Source organism: Lithobates pipiens, unplaced genomic scaffold, assembly GCF_037356315.1.
Source record: "Lithobates pipiens isolate NorthernLeopardFrog02 unplaced genomic scaffold, aLitPip1_a1.2 Scaffold_13, whole genome shotgun sequence".
Classification (NCBI taxonomy): domain Eukaryota; kingdom Metazoa; phylum Chordata; class Amphibia; order Anura; family Ranidae; genus Lithobates; species Lithobates pipiens.
Window position 1 is genome coordinate 38,555,919 of NW_027507718.1, and position 26,126 is coordinate 38,582,044.

Here is a 26,126-nt window from a genome sequence, read left to right on the forward strand (position 1 = left end):
GAGTTACACATGTGGGCGTAAACTCAGTGATAAATGACAGTCCACTCCCTCCCACCTCTTCTATGTCCACTAACCAGGGTGGGATATTAAACCTTGATTGATGAAAGCTTCACCTCCCTCTTATTCTAAGACACAGGCTGGAGGAGCATGACACAGCCTGTCATTGGCAGAAGCCCCCACCATTCTATTGCCAAAAAAACATAATAAATATTTGATTTCAATTATTTATTTGTATGACAATTTAAAACAGTTTATTGATATGATTTTTTTTTTACTCTGCATTCCAAATTCTTTTTCTTTTTTTGAACATGTGACCAGCAGCAGAGGACTAGAGGCTCCTCCTGCTTATGTTTCTAGCTAGTATGACATCATACTTTATGTTTCTGCTAGTATGATATTAACCCAGGAGTTGAAGGTCTCTCAGAGCAGGAAGATGCTCTGTAGGAAAAGTCACTCTTATCCGTAGGCAATCTGCTGTCAATCACAACACGTAAGGGTGAAGCTGGTGCTGATGCTAATTGCCTTTGACAAGAAGGGTTATTAGCAGTGACAACCCTCTTCAGTGTATATAACCACACAGTCCAGCAACTGCAGCTGTACAGGGTAATAACACTGCAGAGAAATCACTGCAGGGCATTTAGCGTTGTTAAAGGAGTCACACTTACTGTCAGAATCACCAGAACAGAATCACCAGAACAAATACATTTTAATTTACTTAAAGCGGAAGTAAACATATCAATTCAACTGTTTCAAATAAATTACATTTCTGGCATGTGCCGGGAATGTAACCCTCCCATTGGTTGTGCTCTGAACCAGACTGTCAAACCATCCAAAAGCTAGGGTGAAAACTGATCTCATGTGCAGCATCATGGCAGTTGCAGATTAAACAGAGGCCAATATAGTAGCTTCCTTGGTTGAAACATATAGGATGGTTTACTTCCACTTTAACAGTTTCAGTTTTGCCTATAGTTCTGCATTACCACCCCCCATCCTCAGCAGAATATACTCACCTTACCTTTAAAGCAGAACTTAAAGTAGAACTATAAGCAGAACTTTTCTTTCATTTTGGATAGAATAGGGGAAGGTTATAACCACTGTTGGTTCATTATATGCCATCGGTCCCCCATTTCAGAGATTTACCTTTACCTCCTGTCCCATAGCCAAAACAGGACTTGAGGAAATCCATGAAAATTAAGGGAATCCCTTGGGGACCCACAGGCCATCAGAACGATTACTTTTCTGGAGACAAGACAAGACAAATAGAGAGGGTGAATCTGCCTAATGGGGGCACTCTCCGCTCTATCCAATACTAAAGAAAAAGTTTTGCCTTTAGCTATACTTTAACAGTATCTGAGCATCACAAACTGAAAACACTATTTAATTCTTATTAATGTTCAGCACAAACACATTAATCCATTCATGTCTCAATGCTTTATTTTGTTGAGAAATCACTTTGAAAAACATACCCTTAGGATTTTTGGCCATGACCATCTTGGGTAAGGACAGATGATTCATGTGGCATTTTCTTCCTGGAGTCCAGGAATGCAGGCAGGAGGGTCTGCATAGCTGAGAAAGCCCCTCCTCCAGATGAAAGAAAAAAATGCCTATTAAGACCTATTAAGAAAAAGTTTAAGCCCTTGTACACACGGTCAGACATTCCGAGAACAAGATCCATCCGAAATTGGTGTTGCATACACACGGTCGGATAAAGTTGTCGGAAAATCGTTCGTAACGTGATTATGTTATTTTGTTACGACGGGACTACGTTCAGGCTAGTAGCCAATAGCTTTGGTCTAGGAATTTGATCTGAGCATGCGTGGCACTTTGTCCGATCGGAATTCTCTACAAACGATCGGTCAAAGCCCGATCGGATCATGTTGTCGGAAAATTTTATAGCCCAGCTCTAAAACTTTGTCGGTCGGATATTCCGACGGAAACAGTCCAATGGAGCCCACACACAGTCGGATTATCCGTCAACGCGGTCCAATCGGACATTTTCCGTCGGAATGTCCAAGCGCGTGTACAAGGGCTAAAACAAGTAATTATGCTATACCTTGCAAATTAAAAATGCTAGCAGCACAAAGATTACAAAGCTATTGTTGACTGAGAGAGTTTAGTTCCACTAAAAGAAAATCATAATTTGAATTGAGACCAACAAGCTCATATGGATAGGGTATGTAGTAACATCTACATATATTTAGTTCATTTAGATTCTTCTGTAAGGTAAGTCAGGGATGTGACCTGTTGTAGTTCCCTTGGTTGTCCACTAGATGCCACCATAACTTTAAAGTGAGATGTGACATTGCTTGGATTAAGTGCCAGCTCTGCCCCTTCTAGGAGAAAGGCATCCTGGGTAAGGATATATTAGGAAGGCAAAGGTTTCTGGCATTTGTTGCCACAAAGAGAGTAAATACAGTTTGTCTCTGCGGTGCACTGAACTAGATCAACATGTAGGTACTTGGGCCTTATTCTTATTTAGCTGGGGCAGCCTGGAGCAGTGTTGGACTTTATGCAATTATGGGATCGCTCACATCCACCTGCTCTGGGATGCCACACTCTGGAATACCCCTCCTCCATGAACTGAGTAAATATCTCTACTAGCTTCTATTGATTCAGTAAGCTGTCAATTTCTGATGTGGACCCTAATTCTACTAACCTCTACATGGGAATTTCACCTGGAAAATAAACTTGGGTCCAAGGGGCAAAGCAAATTTGAGAACCAGGGCAGAGAACTGCCAAGGGGTACTAGTCAAGCCAGGACAGGTGACCCCAGTGGCATCCCCTCATGCAAAGTAGAGCATGCTAGTTCCCCTGGTGGGGCCCCATATCCATGTTATGCGGTTAAGAAAAGGTTATTACCCTGGGCAGGAATGGGTTAAAGAGCACCAGTGCTTCCCAACTACACAACAGTTCTACATAAATACATAAATCATGTGAACTTCAACAACCATAGAAGGGGTTACAGATTCAAGTTTTCTTGGTTCCTTAGATCTTTCAGACTTTATTACTTTTCCCCAGGGGTAACAAAATCAATCCACTATAAGAACACTTGTTAACATAATAAGTAGGTCCATAAGTGTCATATAGCATATCACTCCTTATATTATAATTGATAGTGCCTGGAGAGAAGTGGGAGGTTAGTTGAGATATGTATTGAGGAGAGCAGGAAAAGAAAGTAGTAACATGAAGATAAAACACATTCATGAGATCAAACAATATATTATGATAAATACAGACTTAAATAAATATCAATTTGGAAATACTGATTACACACCTATGCAGTATTTTTTGTCTGTGAACCAACAATTTCATGTGAAAATTATCCATGCGGTATAAAAAAATCTAGTTAAAATGTATTTTTGTGAAGCAACCATTATACAATATTTCATGTATCTCAGTTTTCACAAGACTATTCAAACTGATGCTGTTAGATGTTATTAACATGGATAGATTTTCTTACAATTATACTCCTAATGAACCTGAATTAACAGGATTAACTGGAATACGATCCTCTTATTGTTTTAATGCATTTGACATTCAAAAGAAAGAAATCAGTGACTTTTAATGACTTTACAAATTTGTGTCACAAGATTGCTAGTTTTCTGCTTCTGGGTTTTGAAGGCCTTATCGCATATTCTTAATAGGATTTTTGATGATCACACATTATTACCTTATACTGTATAAGGGCATTGGAAAAGATTTTGTGAAACAAGTTTTGTGTTTTTTAATTAAACTGAAAAATAAAATGTAACCACTTCCCGTCTGACCTATAGCAGAATGACAGTTGGGAAGTGGTTCAGTTATCCTGACTGGGCGTCATATGATGTCCAGCAGGATAAGCCGCACCCACGGGGGCATGCAGCAAGGTGATTGGTGGTGTTGTGGGTCAGTCTGCCACTCTGACGGAGGCTCTTTAAAACATGACCAACTGTGTCCAGTTCCTGCTCAGTGCTGCCTATCAGTGCATATTAGTGTTGCCTATGAGTGCCCATCAGTGCTGCCTATGAGTGCCCATCAGTGCTGCCTATGAGTGCCGCCTATCAGTGCTGTATTTCAGTGCCACCTATCAGTGCTGCCTACCAGAGCTGCATATAAGTGCCACCTCATCAGTGCCAATCAGTACTGCCTCTTCAGTGCCCGTCAGTGCAGCCTCATCAGTGCCCATCAGTGAAGGAGAAAACATACTTATCTACAAAGTTTTGTAACAGAAACAAAGAAAAACTTTTTTTTTTTCAAAATTTTCATTCTTTTTTTATTTGCAGTGCAAAAAATAAAAACCCAAGAGGTGATCAAATACCACCAAAAGAAAGCTCTATTTGTGGGAACAAAATGATAAAAATGTTGTTTGGGTACAGCGTTGCATGACCACACAATTGTCATTCAAAACTGAAAGCTGAAAATTGGTCTGGGCAGGAAAGTGTACACAGTAAGTGCCCTGTATTGAAGTGGTTAAAGAAAGCTCAATAGGGTAGGAGTTTGACTTCTAAATACAAACTCAAAATACAGCAGCTGGCACCGGTTTGCTTTGACATATTCCAAATCAGTGCATGTGACGTTCACCAATCATTTAATCAGGTGATTCTTCCTGGTGCATGGGTTGTACAATACTGTGATTGATATACCTGCAGTGAAAATTTGATGAATGCCACATTCAAGAATTGAATTATTAGTAAAGTGTATCTAATCATAAAAGACCAGGGAGGCCGCATGGTTCAGTTAATGATATGACTTTGCAGGGGTAGTAGTAATAGTACCACCGAGAGAAGAATGAAATCTGCTTTAGAGCCATGAGATAGAGAGCATGATTGAATGTACATCAGTCCTCCAATCCACCTAGTATACGCCAGAGTCAATCTAGGCCTGCAAACATGACACAGATCAATAAGGTTTCAATAACTACATGCCAGCTAAATATTAAAAAATAAAAAAATAAAAGATAAAATCCAGACACAAAACCTGCTCTTCCCCATTAAATACCCATATGTTGAGTATTCAGACAATCAATCAGAGAAGACTGTCTGCTTTCACTGTCAGGTCCGTGAGCTCATAATAATCTGGATGAATCACGGGTTAGTCCTGGTCATTATTCCTTCTACAAGCATTCTCACCCTCCTTCTAGCTGACATAAATCTTACAGGAGGTGAAGGCTTGTTAGGAACTGTTTGCAATGCATTCTGGGGAATGTGTATATTTCACATGTGACAGTGCTATGCACTGCTTATAAATATGATTCATTAAGGAGTGTGCAATAAAAATACACAAAAACAGTTATGTACTTCTAATTCCTTTGAATTAATATTTTGCTATACTATCACTAAAAAGTCACTCCATTTCCCGTTTTGATTTTGTGATCACTAATATAGAATATGTATTCAGACTTGTATATTACATACTGTCCTACGATGACCAGTGTAGCATGTGTGTGTGTGTGTGTGTGTGTGTGTGTGTGTGTGTGTGTGTGTGTGTGTGTGTGTGTGTGTGTGTGTAAATTAATAATTTAAAGGAGAAGTATGGGATTTGTAAAAAAAAAAAAGCATACATACTCACTTCTATGTTGCAACATTGGTGTGCTGTTCCATGTCAGCTCAAAGAATAAGCGATCACAAGACCACTGATCACTCAGTCCTTGGTCCATTCAGAGCTGAGAGCAGTTATTATCAGTGATGGCTCTCCCCTCTGCCCCCCCCCCCCCCCAGTGCTCACTGCAGTGCCGGGCAGGAGAGGGGGTGGGCACAGCTGGCTTGGCCACTTAGCCACCGTTGAGTGACAGAGCCAGCTGTCAATCGACCATCTGGGTGGATTCTCATAATATGTTAGGTATCCTTACAGAGCCTGAAGTGGCCCTATGAGCACAGCTGACAGTCACAGGAGGGGCAAAATTAAGTGAAGTACGGGCAAAAAAGCTTTAACTATACATGCCCCTTCAGCAATAAAAACTCTGCTTGTTCACAGGTTTTTTTTTTTTTTTTTTTACATTCTAATTCCATTTTAACTAACAGCAAAAATAGGATTTTTATAACAGCTTATCTGTAAAATGGGATGTCCCAGAGCAATGCCAACTGAAGGGAGGGAGAAACAACAAAAGTAGGGCACCAGGAGATCAGAGGACTTATACTACTGCCTGCAGTACACTGCGCCCAAAAGCGTCATCCTCATGTCTTTTTACATCCACCTGAAAGAATCTGGTAAATGTAAGGATTGAAGACCAAGTTGCGGCCTTGCAGATTTGAGCCATGGAGGCTTGGTGATGCACTGCCCAGGAAGCATTAACAGCCCTAGAGGAGTGTGCTTTCATTTGAGAAGGTAGAAACGATGGTTTCTACCCGCTCAACCATAACCATAAGCTTGAACGATTACTTGTCAAATCCATTTAGAAATAGTAGATTTCAATGCTGACTGCCCTCTTTTAGGACCTTCAGGCAACACGAACAAAACATCCATTTTCCAAATCTGAGTAGTCGCCTTTAAGGAGACTTTAACTGCTCTCACCACATCAAGAAAATGTAGTGATTTTTCTTCCATAGATCTGGAAAAAAATGAAGGTAGAACAATATCCTGGTTTAGATAAAAACCTGACACTACCTTCGGTAAAGAGTTAGGATGAGGATTTCCCAGGTAACTGAAGGAAGAATTTTCCCCTTTGCAGATTTTTGGTTATCAACCATAAACTGAGGCTCTGGCGCCCCCCGTCTACAGCACCCATATTTCCAGGTGGTCTCCCATCCAGGCACTAACCAGGCCTGACCCTGCTTAGCCTTCAAGATCCGACGAGATTGTGTGCTTTCAGGGTGATGTGGCCATAAGCTTTGGAATCAAACACATTGGGAATCTAGAGTTGGAACCCTTTGTTCCAAGCTGATAGGATACTGTTTTGCAGCAGTCTCGAATGAAAATGAGCATAAGGAACGGCCTCGAATGAACCCACCATATTTCCCAACAACCTCATGCAAAGCTGAATAGAAAAATTAATCAACCACCTGAATCAATTCCTTTATGGCGCAGATCTTTGCCTGGGGTAAGAATACCCTTTTCTGGGTGTATCTATAATCAGACCCAAGTATTTTAGCCTTCTTCATGGTTTTAAAGAAGATTTCTTCTAGGTTGAGAATCCAACCTAGATATTCCAGGTAGTTGAATGTGGTGACCACATTCTTTTTTTTAATGTATTATAAATGATAGAGACAGAATATCAACCAACAATCCAGAAAAAAACACACGATACAAATGAAATAAATTGAGTTGAAGTTCTGTGAGTAAAATAAGTATTTGATGCCCAAGTAAAACGTGACTTAGTACTTGCTGGATAAACCCTTGTTGGCAAGCACAGAGGTAAGACGTTTCTTGTAGTTGGTTACCAGGTCTGCACACATATCAGGAGATATTTTGGTCCATTCTTCTTTACAGATCTTCTCTAAATCCCTAAAGTTTCTTGGCTGTCTCTTGGCAACTTGAAGTTTCAGCTCCCTCCATACATTTTCTATAAGATTAAGGCCTGGAGACTAGCTAGGCTACTCCACTCCATGACCTCAATGCGCTTCTTCTTGAGACACTCCTTTGTTGCCTTGGTGGTATGTTTTGGGTTACTGTCATGTGGAAGACCCATCCACGACCCATCTTCAGTGTTCTGAGAGAAAAAGGTTCTCATGACCCTGTACATTGGCCCCTCAATGCGGCAAAGTCATCCTGTACCTTTAGCAGAGAAACAATTGTTTCCACCTCCATGTTTGACTGAAGGGATGGTTTTCTTAGGGTCATATTCAGCATTTTTCTTCCTCCAAACACCACAAGTCCAGTTAATGCCAAAGAGCTAAATTTTGGTAACATCTGACCACAGCACTTTCTGCCAATCCTTCTCCAAATCCTTTAGATGTTCATTGGCAAACTTCAGATGAGCCTGTACATGTGCCTTCTTGAGGAGGGGGACCTTCAGGATTTTAATCCATGGCGGTGTATTTTGTTACCAATGGTTTGTTCACAAGCCCTCCCATGTAGGTCTGGGCTGATCCCTCACTTTCCTCATGATCATCCTTACCCCATGAGACGAAATCGTGCATGGAGCTCCAGACAGAGGGTGATTGGTGGTTATTTTGTATTTCTTCCATTTGCGAATAATTGCTCCAACATTTGTCTCCTTCTCCCCAAGCTTCTTGCTGATGGTCCAGACTTGTGCAGGTCTACAATCTTGTTCCTGATATCCTATGACAGCTCTTTGGTCTTTCCCATTATGGTGAGGTTTGAAATGAAGAAAGATTCTGTGAACAGGTATCTTTTATATACATAACGGAAGGGATGCCCCAACAGATTGTATGGGTGGGGTTAATGACTTAGTACAAAAAAAGGGTATAGACATATATAAACAATGACAAAGAAAAAGAAAAAAACAATATATCTGCAGAAACTCTTGCAGAATGTACAAGGGAAAGAGCGCCATCCAATATACTCCTGATATCCAACATGTTTTGTATTATTATTTCTATGTCTAATTCCTTCTTCAGGAATCTCAAAGAGAGACTGCAATATCTAACAAATATGTAAAAATTGTATTAATTACATGTTAGAAACAGCATTTGAAGCAAAGCATATGACTATAAATCAGGCAGAAAAAAATGCAAGGAAGGCTCAAGTACACTTACTGAGAAATTTAGAAGACAAAATCAACATTATTTTGTCTTCTAAGTTATAGATGCTAACTATAATGTTCCATTATTTGTTTCTGTTTCATGGGAAGATTTGGCAAACTCAGAAAATGGCATGTGTTGTCTGCAGCAGACATAAGTGCTTGTGACTGAGCTGGGGACATGCAGCACAAAAGCAGAGAGCTAATAATAAAACCTGGTAGTAGCACACAAGCCAGGTCACTCTGTAAATGCAGGCCAAATGATTGTAAATACAAGAAATCCACAGGAAACTATGTTTTTGCTTAAGTCTTTCCACTGCAAATTTTCTTTCTGGAAAACTAACAAACTATACAAGGATGAAAAGCTAAATATCTCTCACTGTATTTTTAGAAATAATAATAGATGTTCGCAAAGAGAATGGAAAACAAAAGACTCACTCCAGGGGTCCTCTTGTTGTGCAAGATAAAAAAACAGAGCTCAGCTATTTAACGCACATCAGTGTTTTTATGCATTTAATACAGTAGCTCAGACAAATAAATGATCTACTGCAAAGCACTGGTGTTTAAAAAAACAAAAAAACAAGCAATATAGCCTAGACCATATGTGCATGCTTGTTTGTGAGGTACTATTATCAATATATATATATATATATATATATATATAGATATATATATAAAGTATCAATATCTTGTGTGGCCACCATTATTTTCCAGCACAGCCTTAATCCTCTTGGGCATGGAGTTCACCAGAGCTTTATTTTCTGGAAGCAAAAAGAATAAGCTGTTGAAAATGTTCAAAATGATGGCAGTTACAATTGTTATGTTGCACCGTTTATAACCACTTGCCGCCAATCGACGCACCGGTATGTCGCTTGACTTCAAGTGCTTGCGGTACAATTATTTTTTTAGAGCTGGCAGTCGGCTCGCTTGTAAGAGCTAACTAGCTGCTTGACTGCTGCTACAAGCAGTGGGCAGGGACATCAGCTGCCTTCCACGGCTCTCTTGGGCTCTCCCATCCCACCAGAAGACCCAGGCTTTTTTGTCACTTTATTTTTACCTGGTAATCCATCCAGTAAGGCCCCATTCACACTTGCAAATGAGGCCTTTAGTGTTTACATGTGGGAGACCCAGCAAGGGTTCCCGGGGATTAGCTGCAGGCTTCAGAGCTGTTAAAGCAGCCCATAGACTATTTTCTCTCAATCAACTGATGGGGGAATGCCTCCCACAGCACTATTGTGCTCTGCCGGCAGGGAGACATGGGAAGCCTTCCTGGTTGTCAGATTGTTGCTAGTGGCTATAGCTGCCAGTGTTTTCTCAGATTAACAAACCCATCAGATCAGCGAACGGAAGTGACCTTCTGTCAGCTGTGCATGCGTTCCACGGGTTTGCTAATCTGACAGCACAGCAGCATCGGATATATTATTAAACCCAGTTACGGCTTGAATTTCTGAGTAATTTAATAATAAAGTGAGTGTATATAAATAAATATAGTAAATTGACACCTGTGTAGCTGTTTTGATGTTTAATTTTGAAAGTCTAAAAGGTTTAGCGCAGAGTAATGCAAGGGGTATCAACATGGCCTCCGCCACCTTCCTACTGCTGGTGTCCAGCTTTTTTCAAAATGTAACATCAAAACAGACTCGCAGATGTCAATATATTATATATATATATATATATATATATATATATATATATATATATATATATATATATATATGCTCACTTTATTGCCAAAATTACTCTGAACCTCAAGACGTAGCTGGGTGTATACTTTTTTTCAGAAACCATTTTTTCAAGTACCATATTTATATCACTTACCAAAAATTCAGAAAGATACTAATAATCCACCAGGTTGTCCTATAGTAGCCTCTATGGATAGTATTACTACCAGCTACTCACTCTACATAGACCATTTCCTCCAACCCCTGGCTCAGGGTCTCCCCTCTTTTATTCGAGATGGGACTCACCTGATAGATTTACTTAGACCATACACCTGGGAACCAACATACAGGTGGGTGTCTCTAGACGTGTGCTCTTTATACACCTCGATACCCCATACGGTTGGCCTCCAGGCTGTAGCCCATTTCCTTGACAATGATCCCTCTCTCAACATACAACAAATTGAATTTATTCTCCTTGCCACCCGTTTTTGTCTAAAGCATAATTACTTTATATTTGATGGTGACTTCTATCTGCAAAAACAGGGCATAGCTATGGGGGCAAATTTTGCCCCCAGCTATGCGAATTTGACCATGGGGCTGTGGGAGACCAGGTGTGTAGAGATAGATAACCCCTTCTCGGCACACCTGGTCTTCTACGGCCGATATATTGATGACATTATTATTGTTTGGGATGGCTCTGTAAGTTCGGTCAACAATTTCATTGCTTACTGTAATAATAATGACTTTGGCCTAACATTCACTTCTGTTATGGATTCTGAATCAATATGCTTCCTGGATTTGGAACTATTTCATTCTGATATCATAGCCAAAAATTACACGAAACCGACGGCTGGAAATTCGTTTCTGTATTATTCCAGCTGCCATCACCCCAGTTGGAAAAATAATGTGCCAAAAAGCTAATTTCATAGGCTAAGATGCAATTGTACAATGATTACATTTCCCTAAGCACATCACTGAAAGAAACATTTCTTGATAGAGGTTATCCGCCTAAACTCATCGAAGAGGCCAATACCATGTATCAAAATGAAAATTTACCTGATTCTAAAAAACAGAACACAGCACCCACCATTCGGTTCATTACACAATATCATTCAAGTTATAAAAAAAATGGAGTCCATTCTCAAAAAACATCGGTCTATTCTTAAACAAGACCCACATTTATCTCACTGTATATCTGACAAACCAAAGTTTGCCTACCGCAGGGCCCCAAACATTAAGAGCAAGATTGCCCTAAGCAAAACAAAATCTTCAATTTCTCATAAAAATGGCATGCTGAAACAGCTTACACTAATCCCACTTTTAGGCATGTTTCAGTGCAAAAAAGCACTTTGCCTCACTTGTATGCATGTCACTCACTGTAAGAAATCTTTTACAACTAATGGTAAGACCTATACCCTAAGCTCCTTTTTTCATTGTTCCACTTCATATGTGGTTTACTGCATCTCCTGCCCCTGTGAATTTTTATATGTAGGTAGAACCATCAGGGCCTTACGGGCAAGGTTTGGAGATCATCGCCGTGCTGTCCAAGCAGGAAATCCTAAGTATAGTGTTGCTTGACACTTTGCTGCACATCATCAGAAAAAAAATCACAGATCTTAATGTTTGGATAATTAAATCGATACCGGAGAAATTCACCCCAGCTTAGAGTTTTAAGCGTCTCTGTAAACAGGAGACCTATTGGATATATTCTTTGAATACTATGCCACCTCATGGCTTAAACGAAGAAATAGAAATCCCGATGCGTGGCTTGCATGGAAGTGTATTTATTTATATATGCATTTATATCATGCATATATAATATGCATTTATTTGGGGCGTATGTGCGTATATGCCTGCCCTTCACTGGGTTATATATTGCTCTCCTTTAGCCCAGATACACTCTTCCTTTTTCCTGTAATATATTCCTCCTTAACCATTATTTCTAGGTGTTTACTACCACTTCCCACATCTTTCATACATCATATATCCCAATAATATTTAATGTTTGTTCTTTTACTCACATATATCATTTACTGATTTGCCAATCAGTTATTTCCCTATTTTTAATGTTATCTTTATTTTCATTTTCGTTATTTAATATTTTTTATTTTATTTTCCATATATTTCGTCTTATTATTTTTATTATTTATTTTTTTATATATTTTTTATTTTTATTTTTGATTTAGATTTTTTGCTCCATTTTCTATTTCTATTTTTTTTTATTGTTTACTTTCATTTTTATTTTTAATATTTTTTTCATTTATTATTTTTTAATTGTATTGTTCATTTTTTCATAATTATCTCTGAATTAATCAATATATTTTTTCCCACTATTTTTGTACCCATTATGAATTCTTATAATTTTCATATGTGCATATCCAAATGTATATTCATATGGTCTTCTATAATGAACTTTTCTTTTTTATAATGAATCTCCTTTTTTAAGCTCAATTTCCGTTTCAATTTATATGAATTAATCCGTTTTTTTATCCATTGTAATTATGTGTGCCAACTGTTCCGCTGTGTATAACAATCCTGTGCTCATATATATATGTCCCACTTCCTGCTCTGACTGATAGAACTGAGGAAACAATAGATATTGTGAAACGCGTCTTCTTATTGGTCGTTATGTCACTTCCTGTCTACGGAGCTTGCGTTCCACGCTGAGGCGCACTTCCGGTTCCGGCCTCTCGGCTCGCCGGACGCTGCACAGACCATACACCGCTGCTATTACAGCATCTACAAGGCGGTGATTTTAAAATTACAACAACAGAGCCTGCACCACTACACCACCTCTGATGATTTTATCAGCAATCAACCATCTTCTCTCCTCCGTGGACAAGTGACCTTGAATAACTCTCCCTTCATTATATAGACATGACTGACCATTATCAACTTCTGTGATTAGCCATTTGGCTGTGTGTTTTTATCATATTAAATGCAATTTTATACATACTGCACTTAGTTTGGCGCACTTCTTTCTTTCTTTGCATTACATTTTTCCTAGAGAGTGGTGCTTCTCCTCTGCTGCCACTGGTGCTTTGAACTTGAACTTTTATTGACTATAATCATTTTTTGGATATTATTATATATTTTTTTAATCTCCCCCTTTTCCCCTTCCCTCCCCTTCTTTTTATGAAAAAAAAGAGAGTTTTTACTGTGATTGGTCCTTTGCCCCATCTCATCATTATTTTTGTTTTTACGTAGTTGGGTGTAGTAAGATGTCTGCTACCGTCCTCTGCCTGCAATTCAAGCTTAGCTGGGTGTAGTAAGATGTCTGCGTAAGATGTCTGCTGCCGCCCTCTGCCTGCAATTCAAGCTTAGCTGGGTGTAGTAAGATGTCTGCTGCCGCCCTCTGCCTGCAATTCAAGCTTAGATGGGTGTAGCAAAATGTCTGATGCTGCTGTTCTGTCAGATTAGTGAACCCGTGGAACGTATGCCCAGCTGACGGAGCGTCACTTCCATTCGCTGATCTGATGGGTTTGCTAATCTGATAGAACACCAGCAGTAATTATATGTAAAAAATCTGAAAGGCTGGTTGTACCCAAGTCGATTGATAGATCAACTTGTGTACAATCAGCTTGCCCATAGATGGATCAAATCTTAGCAGGTCCCTGCTGAACCGGCCGATATTTGATTCATATATGGCTGGCTTAATAGCGGCCACTCACATGTAATCGCAAACAGAGGGATTGCCTGAGGATGATTGGCCTTGAATACAGATAACAAATGTCTCATTGAAAGCAATGAGACTGTGTTAAGTTTTAAAGCACATCTTGCATTAAAGTAGTTGTAAACTTTCACATATACCCAGTGAAGTGAACAGCCTCAAATGATACACAAAGATGAAACAAGTCTCCATACATATGTTTTATGTGTAGAAATTATGTCTTTTCCTTTCTACATTTTTTTAGAAAGTGCACATTGTGTTAGAAATCTTGTTTCCTCATTTAGCAGTGGAAGTGGAGTCTGGGCATACACTGAAGCCTCAAAAGCACTGCTTAAACAGCGCTAAAGTGCCGCTAAAATGATCAGTGATTTAGCGCTAAAGCACGGGTGGTGGCCCCAGTGTAAAAGGGGTCTAACACATGACCACAGTTTAACCATAAGTTCATAAGTATGTGTTGTGTAGATGTGAACTGTCTATATTTTTTTTAATAACTAGATGTGCATCGAGGGGCCAACAGAAGTCATATTACGTGTATTTTCATGTACTATCAAGGTATAACAACATTTTAAAAAAAGCAATCCATTTAATGCAAATAAATAGGTGCAGGATAACCAGACAATGTCTGGGACAATGTCATCATGTGCTCATGGCGAAGATGCCAAAACTGCACCCCTCTCCTCTGGGGCAGAGAAGAGGGAGAGCCAATAATGCCGCACACAACACTTCACTTCAACAGGTTGTGGCCAAAATAGTGTTAGATCCTGCGCCAATGATGTTAATGGAAGGAAATGTATCCTTCCTCTGTGGGGTCACTGGAAGGAAAATGCCTCTATGTTGCTGGTGTCACTAGAAGGAAGAAATGCAGCTGTATCAGTTTCAGTGGGAAAAAAATGCTGCAGCATTTAAATCTATATTCCAGGCAAACAGTAGAAATAGATACTGTATATTCAAAGTCCCTTGACTGGTTATTAAATAAGCATCCGTGCTGATTATCCTCCTGCTTTCTCCTATTGAGTGCAAGCTCTCAGTGTTTAACAGTTTGTGTTATAGTACGGCCCGACTGGCTCACATTTATTATCCTTCATCTCCCAATAACTTTCTTTGAGGACTCTTTGTTGAGACTCTCACAATATTTTAATCAGTAGTTTTACTCCTTTTTTCTGCATGGTGCCCACCTGGGACTGAACAAGGTTTCATCTTCTTCTTCCCGTCTCTGGTTTTGCGATATGCAAAATGACATGGGGACCAAGGAACAAGAACAGTCTGCCAACACTCCCTGGTGGGCACCTGTACTGACGAGGGTGCAGCTTGTTACATGGAATTACTTTCACCCAGCATAAAAACCCTGCACTGAGTCAGCTGTCCCTCCTGCTCCCATCTCCCTTGTCCCTTGTCTCAGCCCTGTCTACATATAAATCTTTTATTCAGTCAGGAACACCTTTCTGTACTGAGTATTCATGGTTAGTCCATTAAAACCACAACCAAAATGTTATACATTTAACACATAAGCCTTGGCAAGCAGCAGATGTGAAAACTGTAGGCGACAGTTCCCTCTTCCCTATCTCAGCTCTCCTGTTTATATCTGTATAGAAATGTATTACAGCCAGTTGTGATTTCAATGTACAAGCATGGATAATTTGAATATCTAAGATGTCTTTAAGTTAAAAGTGGTTGTAAACCCTTACATATACCCAGTTAAGTGACTTGCCCCAGGGATGCATAGGGGTGAAACAAATCTTCCTACATAAGTTGTACCTGTTTATCTGCGGCCATTTGTTCTGTGCAACTTTGTAAAACTCACAGATGAAAAGTAGTTTCACAGACTCATAATATAGGGAGCAGAGAACTGAAGTTACACACAGTACAAGAGCTCTGAGAGCTGATAGGAAGGAAGGGACAAGGTCCTTCACACAACATACAGGGACAAAGCGGAGGTGTTCAATCACAGGCTGTCTGCTGGAGATCCCTCTCCTGTCACATTCTACATTCTCTTAGTGTCAGGAAAAATTGTCAGAAGTGACTCATGCTGAAGAATGAGAGAGCAGACAGAAATCATGAAAACTGAATTGTGCTCTAAATTGAGACAGGTACACACTATAGAGGGATATGCTTTGTTTATATTTCATGTCCTAGGTTTACAACCACTTTAATGAAGGAAGAAAGGTATCTGTTTAACTGCTTCAGGCGCGCCCACTGCACATATACTGAGGTAGGGCGGGCTGCACAAAACAACATATCTGTACATTGTCTCTTCTTACGGGGGGCCTGGGGGCGAGTGCGCACCATCAGCGACCCGCTCCCGCTGTGATTGGACACAGTGGGAGCCAATCAGCGGGTCTGGCAGACGCGATGCCTGCCAGGATCCACCAATCATTGACAGGAGAGGCTGAACGGCAGTCTGCCTATGTAAACAAGGCAGACTGCCATTCTGTCAGAGAGGAAAATGGAGATCTTGTGTTTCTTCTAAGCAGAAACACGAATCTGTGTTTTCCTCCAGTTATGCCATCCCCCACAGTTAGGAATAACTCCCTAGGAGCACACTTAGCCCTTTGATCGTCCCTGATGTTAACCCCTTTCCCTGTCAGTGTCATTAATACAGTTCACTCTCACTGTACTAATGTCACTGGTCCCCAAAAAGTGTCACTTAGTGTCCGATTTGTCCACCGTTATGTCATAGTCCTGCTAACAAATGGTGATCGCCGCCATTACTGGTAAAAATAAAATTACCATAAAAATATCCTATAGTTTGTAGGAACGATAAGTTTTCCGTAAACCAACCAATATAAGCCTGTTGGGATTTTTTTTTTACCAAAAACATGTAGCAGAACACATACTGGCCTAAATTGATGAAGAAATTCTTTTTTTTTTTTTTATTGGATGTGTTTTATAGCAGAACGTAAAAAATATATATATTTTTTTTCCAAATTGTCAGTCTTTTTTTGTTTAAAGAGCAAAAAATAAAAACTGGTATAAAACAGGTATCCGCTGCCCCAGAAAGAAGCCAAATGTGGTACTGGAAGGGGGGGGGGGGGGGGGGGAGGCAGATAAGTGGAGCTTCCACTTTTGACAAAATAATTAGCATTCCTGGGGCATGTGCCTTGAAATGCTGCCGCTACCTGGTTGCTGCAGATATTTGACCCATTAGATGTTACCTTCACACTGTGATTCCTCTCACCAGCTAGTATGCTAGAAAGCATGAAATACTTGCAACAACCTTGGAACAGCAAAATGATTGCGTTTCAAGACACAGGCCACCTGTAAAGTTATTGACCCTTCTTTTAAAAGGTACAGTGCCTTAAAAAAAGTATTCATACACCTTCAAATTTTCCACATTTTCTCATGTTCCAACCAAATATGTAAATGTATTTTATTGGGATTTTATGTGATGGAATGGGCAAAAATTTCACTCTCTAGATGTGCAAAGCTGGTAGAGACCCAAAAAGAATTGCAGCTGAAATTGCAGCAAGAGGTGGTTCTACAAAGTATTTACTCAGGGAGGCTGAATACAAATGTACGCCACACTTTTCATATATTTATTTGTAAAAAATTTTGAAAACCATTTATCATTTTCCTTCCACTTCACAATTACGTGCCACTTTGTGTCGGTCTACTTTTTCAAGACACTGTATGTGCTAACGGGTCACTTTAACATTTAATCATAAAAAAATGCTTTTTTCATATATTTTATTATACACATTGTATTACACTATAAAAGCTGCACCCTGCCAACTTGTAAACAATCCTTTAGTGATCACCTTGAATAGCTGTCATGGTAATCGTGTTCAGGAACAACAGTTATTGGTTCTTGATCATATGCATGCAAATGAAAGATGTCAATGTCAGTGCAATCACAGAACATAGAACACACACCGGTGCCTTAAGAGAATGATAATCAAGTTCTGCTATAGAGTAGATCTAGCTACAACAGAACTTGGACAATATGTGGTCAGAAATGTTAAGAGCAGTGTGCCCAACATTTTACTAAGTAATTTACAAAGTTCTGCACTCATTGGAGTTGATTTACTAAAGGCAAATAAACTGTGCAATTTGCAAAGTGCAATTGCCCCAGAGCTTAGTAAATGAGGTATAGCTTCACTTTGCATAGAATACCCAATTACACGCAAGGAAAATTAAAAAAACAGCACTTTTGCTTGCACATGATTGGATGATGGAAGTCAGCAAAGCTTCTGCTCATTTATTAAAGTGCACAGTCTATTTGTCTTTAGTAAATCAACCCCATGGTGTTTGAGTTGGTTAAGAAGCTCTTACAAAGTGCCCTGCTAACTAATGAAGAGTGCACTGCTTTCTGCCTTTTAAAGGGTTAGTTCACCTTTAGTAAAAAGTTTAAAGGTGAATAACACTGGACACCCTCACATGGATGAGGCTGACTAATCAGAATCCATCTGGTCCATCCTGGAATCACTGATGTAAAAGAGGGAGAACAGCATGAATTCCAAATCCCTGGACAGCAGCTGCGGGAGCCCTGACAGCTCAGGATGATTGGACGTATGTACAGCGGGGATCAGGGTGGTGGTGGGGATGGTTTTGGCAGGTACCCACTCTCTCATCTGTTCTAATTGCCTAGGAGATCGATCAAACCCCTCCTCTTCCTGCTACCACAATGTTATTAGACATGCCTCACAGACCTCAGAAGGCTACGGTTTAATTCGCAAAGTGCAGCGTGACTCATGCATGTGCAGCAGGAAGCCAGATGTGAAGCCGAAAAATGCTTGTGCTCGGGACCTGAAGACCAGCAAAGATTCAGTGAATGAAGGGTGAGGATGGAGCCGGATCCTTGCTCCATCGGACTTATGTTGTCAAAAAGTTTGTCAGTTCGCACAGCCAACAAAGTCCGAAAACCAAAAAAGTTTGTCCGATGGAGCATACACACGGTCGGATGTTGCTACAAAACAGCTAATTTGCATGTTTGTTGTCAAAAAGTCTGATCGTGTGTACAGGCCTTTACAGTATGTTTAACATACAAGTTAGAAGCAAAAACATGAGCGGCCAATCAATGTCCCAAAGTCAGAGAAATTAATTACTGTATGAAGATGGTTACTTTACTCCCTCACAAAACATATTTTTATTAAAACCATTTTTTAGGTTGGTTTCCAAATTACTTTAAAATTTGACAGAATTCTGCAAAATACCAAGAGAAACATTTACAGTAAATCTTCAATAAGAACATAATAATATGCCATATGCTCCACAGTGCAAAGATAGATGTGCTTAAGACACTGGAAGCACATGCTAACAGAATTCAGATCGCTCTACTGCAGGGTAGTCTTCCCAGTCACGATTGCAGACTGACAGCGCTGAGAGCCAGCGGTGCGGGGGATGGTCTATGTGGACAGCTTTACCCCAGGTGCTTGCATATCTAGACTTGCCTATTTTAATCATCAAACATGTGAGTTGCTAAATGTTGTACCTTCTTTAACCACTAGCCGACTGGTATAACTGCGGCAGGTTGGCTCGGCTGGGCAAATCGCTGTAGCTGTATGTTGTTTCTTTAAAACAGCAGGCACCTGCCGCGTGTCCCCAGAGCCAATGTGCGTGCCCGGTGGGCGCAATGACTGCTGGGCACCCGTGATCACTCGTGACAGAGCGAGAATCGGGATGTGTGTGTGTAAACACACAAATTCCGGTTCTCTCAAGGGAGAGGAGAGAGATTGTGAGTTCATATTAAGTATGAACACCAATCTCTCTCCTCTCCTAGTCAGTCCCACCCTCCCCACAGTTAGAACACATCTAGGGAACACCGTTAACCCCTTGATTGCCCCTAGTGTTAACCCCTTCCCTGCCAGTGTCATTTATACAGTAATCAATGGCTATTTTTAGCACGGATCGCTGTATAAATATAAATGGTCCCGGGTCTTCCAGGGGAGTAGAGACAGATCATGTGTTCATACTAAGTATGAACACCTATCTCTCTCTTCTCCTACACAGTCCCACCCCTCCCTACAGTTAGAACACTGAGGGAACACAGTTAACCTATTGGTCACCCCCTAGTGTTAACCCCTGCACTAGCAGTGACATTTATACAGTAATCAGTGCATTTTTATAGCACTGATCGCTGTATAATTGTCAATGGTCCCAAAAATGTGTCAAAAGTGTCCGAGTTGTCCGCCGCAATATCGCAGTCCCGATAAAAAACACAGATGACTGCCATTACTAGTAAAAGAAAAAAATAATAATAAAATAATAAAAATGCCATAAATCTATCCCCTATTTTGTAGATGCTATAACTTTTGCGCAAACCAATCAATATACGCTTACGAAATATGTCGAAGAATACACATCGGCCTAAACTGAGGACATTTTTTTAATTATTTTTTTCATTTGGGATATTTATTATAGCAAAAACTACAAAATTTAGCATTTTTGCTAAATTGACGCTCTTTTTTTTGTTTATTGCGCAAAAAATAAAAACCGCAGAGCTGATCAAATACCACCAAAAGAAAGCTCTATTTGTGGGAAAAAAGGATATCAATATTATTTGGGTACAATGTCGCACGACTGTCAATTGTCAGTTAAAGCGACCCAGTGCCGTATCGTAAAAAATGGCCTGGTCAGGAAGGGGGCTGAAGTGGTTAAATGTAACCATATTGCTACACTTAGAGGTGCCTCTCTTCTCTTTTATACTCTGTAGCTCCTGCTGGATTTTGGTTCTAATCCCTTTGTGGAGGTTGCCATTTGTGGATGGACATTTTATGGTTACACAATCTAACACATTGCTATAATCTTTTTATATGGACTATAAATTAAAAGACCTATGAATAAATGGTTGTGGATAAATCATTTGTTTCCATTAATTCTCATGGGGAAATTCGCTCATACAAGTGCTTCAGATTACAAGCATGTTTCTGAAATTAATTATGCTCCCAATCCCAGGGTATACTGTGTGTATGTATATATATATATATATATATATATATATATATATATATATATACACACACACACACTCTCTATATAATGAATATATCTTTTTTTTTTTTTATATGGTAGACATATGTATGTCACACCACAGTGGCAATTTAACATGGACTTGTGCTCCGTACTATATAGTCAATCACGAACTCTGTGTGATGTATTTATTAGAGCATAGCTGAATGCTGTTCTGCGGTAGAGGATTACAATTCTGCTGTTCTGAAGACACGAAGTTAGCGAGAAGTTATATGTTTAGCTTGTGTTTTTAGCAGTTTAGAGTGTCAGACAATATAAAGAGAGTTAACTGGTTCCTGTAGCCATGCTTGCTGCTCCATAAGTAGACTGACATATTTTAGTTACATAATTACATAGTAAGTGAGGTTGAAAAAAGACACAAGTCCAACCCATGTGTGTGACTATATGTCAGTATTATATTGTATCCCTGTATGTTGTGGTCGTTCAGGTGCTTATCTAATAGTTTATTGAAACTATCGATGCCCCCCCCCCCCCCGCTGAGACCACCGCCTGTGGAAGGGAATTCCACATCCTTGCCACACTTACAGTAAAGAACCCGCTACGTAGTTTAAGGTTAAACCTCTTTTCTTCTCATTTTAATGTGTGGCCATGTGTCTTGATAAACTCCCTTGTGCAAAAAAGTTTTATCCCTATTGTGGGGTGACCAGTATGGTATTTATAAATTGCAATCATATCCGCTCTCAAGCATCTCAAGTTCAGTGCTCGCAACCTTTCTTCATAACTAAAATCCTCAAGAACTTTTATTAGCTTTGTTACCCTTCTTTGTACTCACTCCATTTCCAGCACATCCTTCCTGAGAACTGGTGCCCAGGACTGGATAGCATACTCCAGGTGCGGCCAGACCAGAGTCTTGCAGAGCGGGAGAATTATTGTTTTATCTCTGGAGTTGATCCCCTTTTTAATGCATGCCAATATTCTGTTTGCTTTGTTAGCAGCAGCTTGGCATTGGTCCTTTTCCCTCCTAGATTCCCCCAGAGGTTCTCCCCCCAGTGTATAGATTGCATTCATATTTTTGCCACCCAAATAAATTATTTTACATTTATCCACATTAAACCTCATTTGCCATGCAGTTGCCCACCCCATTCATTTGCTCAGATCTTTTTGCAAGGTTTCCACATCCTGCAGAGAAGTTATTCCCCTGCTTAGCTTAGTATCTTCCGCAAATAAAAAGATTAAATTTTTACCCCATCCTCCATGTAGTTTATGAACAAAATAAATAGGATTGGTCCCAGCACAGAACCCTGGGGGATCCCACTACCCACCCCTGACCATTCCGAGTACTCATTTATCACCACCCTCCGAACTCGCCCTTGGAGTCAGTTTTCAATCCATGTACTCACCCTATGGTCCATGCAAAGGGACTTTATTTTGTACAGTAAACGTTTATGGGGAACTGTGTCAAATGCTTTTGCAAAATGCAGGATGTACGCATAATTTTATCTTACAGAGTAATGTTGAGCATTTGTAGTGATTCTGATTTATTAATACCCGGTCTAACTTAGCCAGTTGTGGACACTGAACTGCTACAAATTTGCACACCCTGCCTCTTTCCTCCACTGTCACTTTCCCCCCAGCATGTAAAAATAATAAATGCGTAAATACAGCATCTATTCCAGCCTCTGAAAAACTGACCTTCTGACACGGTGTTTATAAAGAATGGGAGATACACAGTAACTTGTTTTTCCATGTAACTACTGATCAAAGGGATGAGCTTCGATCTGCATATGATGTCAATTAGTCCTCATTAACACTTGCTTCAAAATGTGGCATTTGACCCGTGTTTTTGAAGCACTCTGCATGCCAATTAAAGCAGCTATTACTAAATACCTTACAGTCCTGTACACACTATTGAGTTTGTGCTGCCTTGCTTCAAAAATGATTCCCCATGTCGCTTTCCTGGTGCTTCACTGCATCTCCAAAGTCTCCATAGAAGTCTATCATAGCGCTCCCTAAGGCCTGTCTTACATGGGCTTCAGCTTGTATAAGAGCAGTTTGTATAAAACTTTCAGAAAGCTTTTGGAAAGCTTTGAGCAGCTTTCTCTCAAAGCCTTTAAAAGAAGTATGGGTTTCTGTTTTTATTAAATTTTTTTGTTCTTTTTTTTATTTACTTACCTAGGTGGATGCTGCATCAGTCCCTCGGCGCCTGTGTACTGAGAACAGAGTGATCGAACACCGTTGATCGCTCGGTTTTCAGAGCTCCGTGAGCAGAGAACTGTAGACTGTCAGTCAGCAATCTCTGCTTTGCTCCCTCTTCGCTCACTGGAGTGCTGAGCTGTGGAGGGGGCGGGGGCAGCCTTCTCAGGCTCTCAGCGGCTCGCTGAGAGGCTGAGCCGGGTGTCAGCCCAGGGACCTAGGCGGATCGAGACTCCATGGTCGTGATGATGCAGAGTCTGGACCAAATTCTGTGACGTTAGCAGAGAGCAGACTTCAGCCTGCCCTTTGCTGAAAACAGGTCACAGGAGTGCAAGACGAATTGCACTCCTGTGATCCATAGGAGGAGTATAGTCAAACAAGCTTTGGCTGGACTTCGCCTTTCAGCTCCTGTTTGGAAATAGGATACTCATATTTTATTGGGAGTGCTGATTGCCACTTTTAACAAGCTGCTAGCAGGCTTCAGCAGGCTTTTAACAAGCTTCAAGAAACGTTGAAGCCTGTTAGCAGGCTTCAATGTTTCTTGTGGTTCGTTAAGATAGTTTTTTGAAATTATCAATGCCCCCCACTGATACCACTGCTTGTGGAATCAAATTCCACATCCTTACCGCTCTGACAGTAAAGAACCCTCTAAGCAGTTTAACCACTTGCCGACCACTGTCGGCATATATACGTCAGCAGAATGGCATGGCTGGGCAAAGTAACGTACCCATACATTACTTTGAATTTCCTGCTGCGAGCTCCGTGACCGTGCCCGCGGGACCTGCGGACTAGATTGCCGCGGGGATACCCGCGATCGTGTCATGGAACTGAAGAATGGGGATATGCCGATGTAAACAGCATCTCCCTGTTCTGCCTAATAACAGGACACTGATTGATCGCTGCTCCTGATGACAGGGAGCAGACAATGTCACGTCACACACAGCCCATCCTCCAGACAGTTAGAAACACTCCCCTGGGACACACTTAACACCTCCCCGCCCCCCTAGTGGTTAACCCCTTCACTGCCAGTGACATTTTTACAGTAATCAATGCAATTTTATAGCATTGATCGCTGTATTAATGCCAATGGTCCCAAAAATTTGTCAGAATTGTCCGATTTGTCTGCCATAATGTTGCAGTCACAATAAAAATCGTTCAGTATATCTGAGTACCTGTCACAGCCCATCTGAGTAACTGAGTACCTGTCACAGTATATTTGAGTACCTGTCACAGTTCATCTGAGTAACCGAGTACCTGTCACAGTCCATCTGTGTACCCGAGTACCTGTCACAGTTCATCTGAGTTCCCGAGTACCTGTCACAGTCCATCTGAGTACCCAAGTACCTGTCACAGTCCATCTGAGTACCTGTCATAGTTCATCTGAGTACCCGAGTACCGTCACAGTCCATCTGAGTACCCGAGTACCTGTCACAGTCCATCTGAGTATCCGAGTACCTAAGCACCTGTCACAGTTCACCTGAGTACCTCTCCAAGCCCATCTGAGTACCTGAGTACCTGTCACGGCCCATCTGAGTACATGTCACTGGCCATCTAAGTACCTGTCAGCACCCATCAGAGTACTTGAGTACCAGTCACCAGCCCATCAGAGTACCCGAGTACCTATCTATAGCCCATCAGATTACCCGAGTACCTGTCACCAGGCCATCAGAGTACCCGAGTACCTGTCATCAGGCCATCTGAGTACCCGAGTACCTGTCACCAGGCCATCAGAGTACCCGAGTATCTATCTCCAGCCCATCAGAGTACCCGAGTACCTGTCACCAGGCCATCAGAGTACCCGAGTACCTGTCACCAGCCCATCAGAGTACCCAAGTACTTGTCTCCAGCCCAACAAAGTACCCGAGTACCTGTCTGCAACCCATGTCTCATAGAATATACAATGGGGTGTTTGCTTTCCAAAAAGGGGGGTAATTTCACCGTCCTGGTGCACCAGGACCTTCAAAAGCGTGATGGGTAGGAATGAAATGAGATGTGTAATTTATACTCCTAGAACGCCTGAAGGTACTACTTCAATGTTGGGTCTCTATGTGGACTGACTGTGTAAAAGTCTCACATGTGGTATCACCATACTCAGGATGAGTAGCAGAATGTATTTTGGAATGTAAAAAAGATTTTCATTTTCTTTCCATGTTTTCTGCAGACTTGTGCATCAGGTGTAACTAATTTTCAATGATTTGCACCATAGCTTATAGACTCTATAACTTTCACAGAGACTAAATAATATCCACTAATTTTTACCGAAGAGATGTAGCCGTATAAATTTTGGCCAAAATTTATGAAAAAAAAGACTTATTTGCAAAATTTTATCATAGAAAAATGTTTGCTCTTTTTTCACTTGTCGCAAAAAATAAAAGACCAAGTGGTGATTAAATACCACCAAAAGAAAGCTCTATTTGTATGAAAAAAATGATAAAAATTTTGTTTGGGTACAGTGTTGCATGACTGAGTAATTGGCATTCAAAGTGTGAGAGCACTGAAAGCTAAAAATTGGTCTAGGAAGGAAGAGTGTATACATTTCCTATATTGAAGTGGTTAAACTACACTTCAGGTAGTTTTGAAACTTCATATTAAGCTTAATTTTCAAAAGCGAGAGGTGAAATGTGTTTGTTTTAAACATCCAATCGTATGTAGGGAAATCTGACATAGATAGAACATCTGCACAATGTTGGATGCTTGAAGTCAGTCCAGGTACACTTTACCTATACTTTAGTACATGGGTCTCCAAACTATGGCCCTCCAGTTGTTCAGGAACTGCAAATCCTATCATGCCTAGTCATGTCTGGGAATATCAGAGTTTTACAGTGCCTCGTGGGATGTGTATTTCCGCAACAGGTAGAGGGCTGTAGTTTGGAGATCCCTGATTTATTAGATCCAGTCCATGCTCATGCTTCATCTCAGTTCACCTCACCTTATACGATAGTCAATCAAGCCATTTTATAAATATGCAGCTGTCATTATACATAATCTCACATAAGTGCACATCAACTGAATTTTCATCAGTAATCCATCAAACATTACCCTCTCCACATGCTGACAATGCTTTTTTTCAAGTGTCTAG

The 26,126-nt window shown here is 40.5% G+C and overlaps 1 protein-coding gene and 1 pseudogene across 4 annotated transcripts in view; both read right to left on the minus strand.

Moving 5' to 3' along the window:
* Positions 1-26,126, minus strand: part of RFX3 (regulatory factor X3) — a 456,270-nt gene that overhangs the window by 253,408 nt on the left and 176,736 nt on the right. The window lies entirely within an intron of this gene.
* Positions 6,688-6,805, minus strand: LOC143979881 (5S ribosomal RNA; annotated as a pseudogene).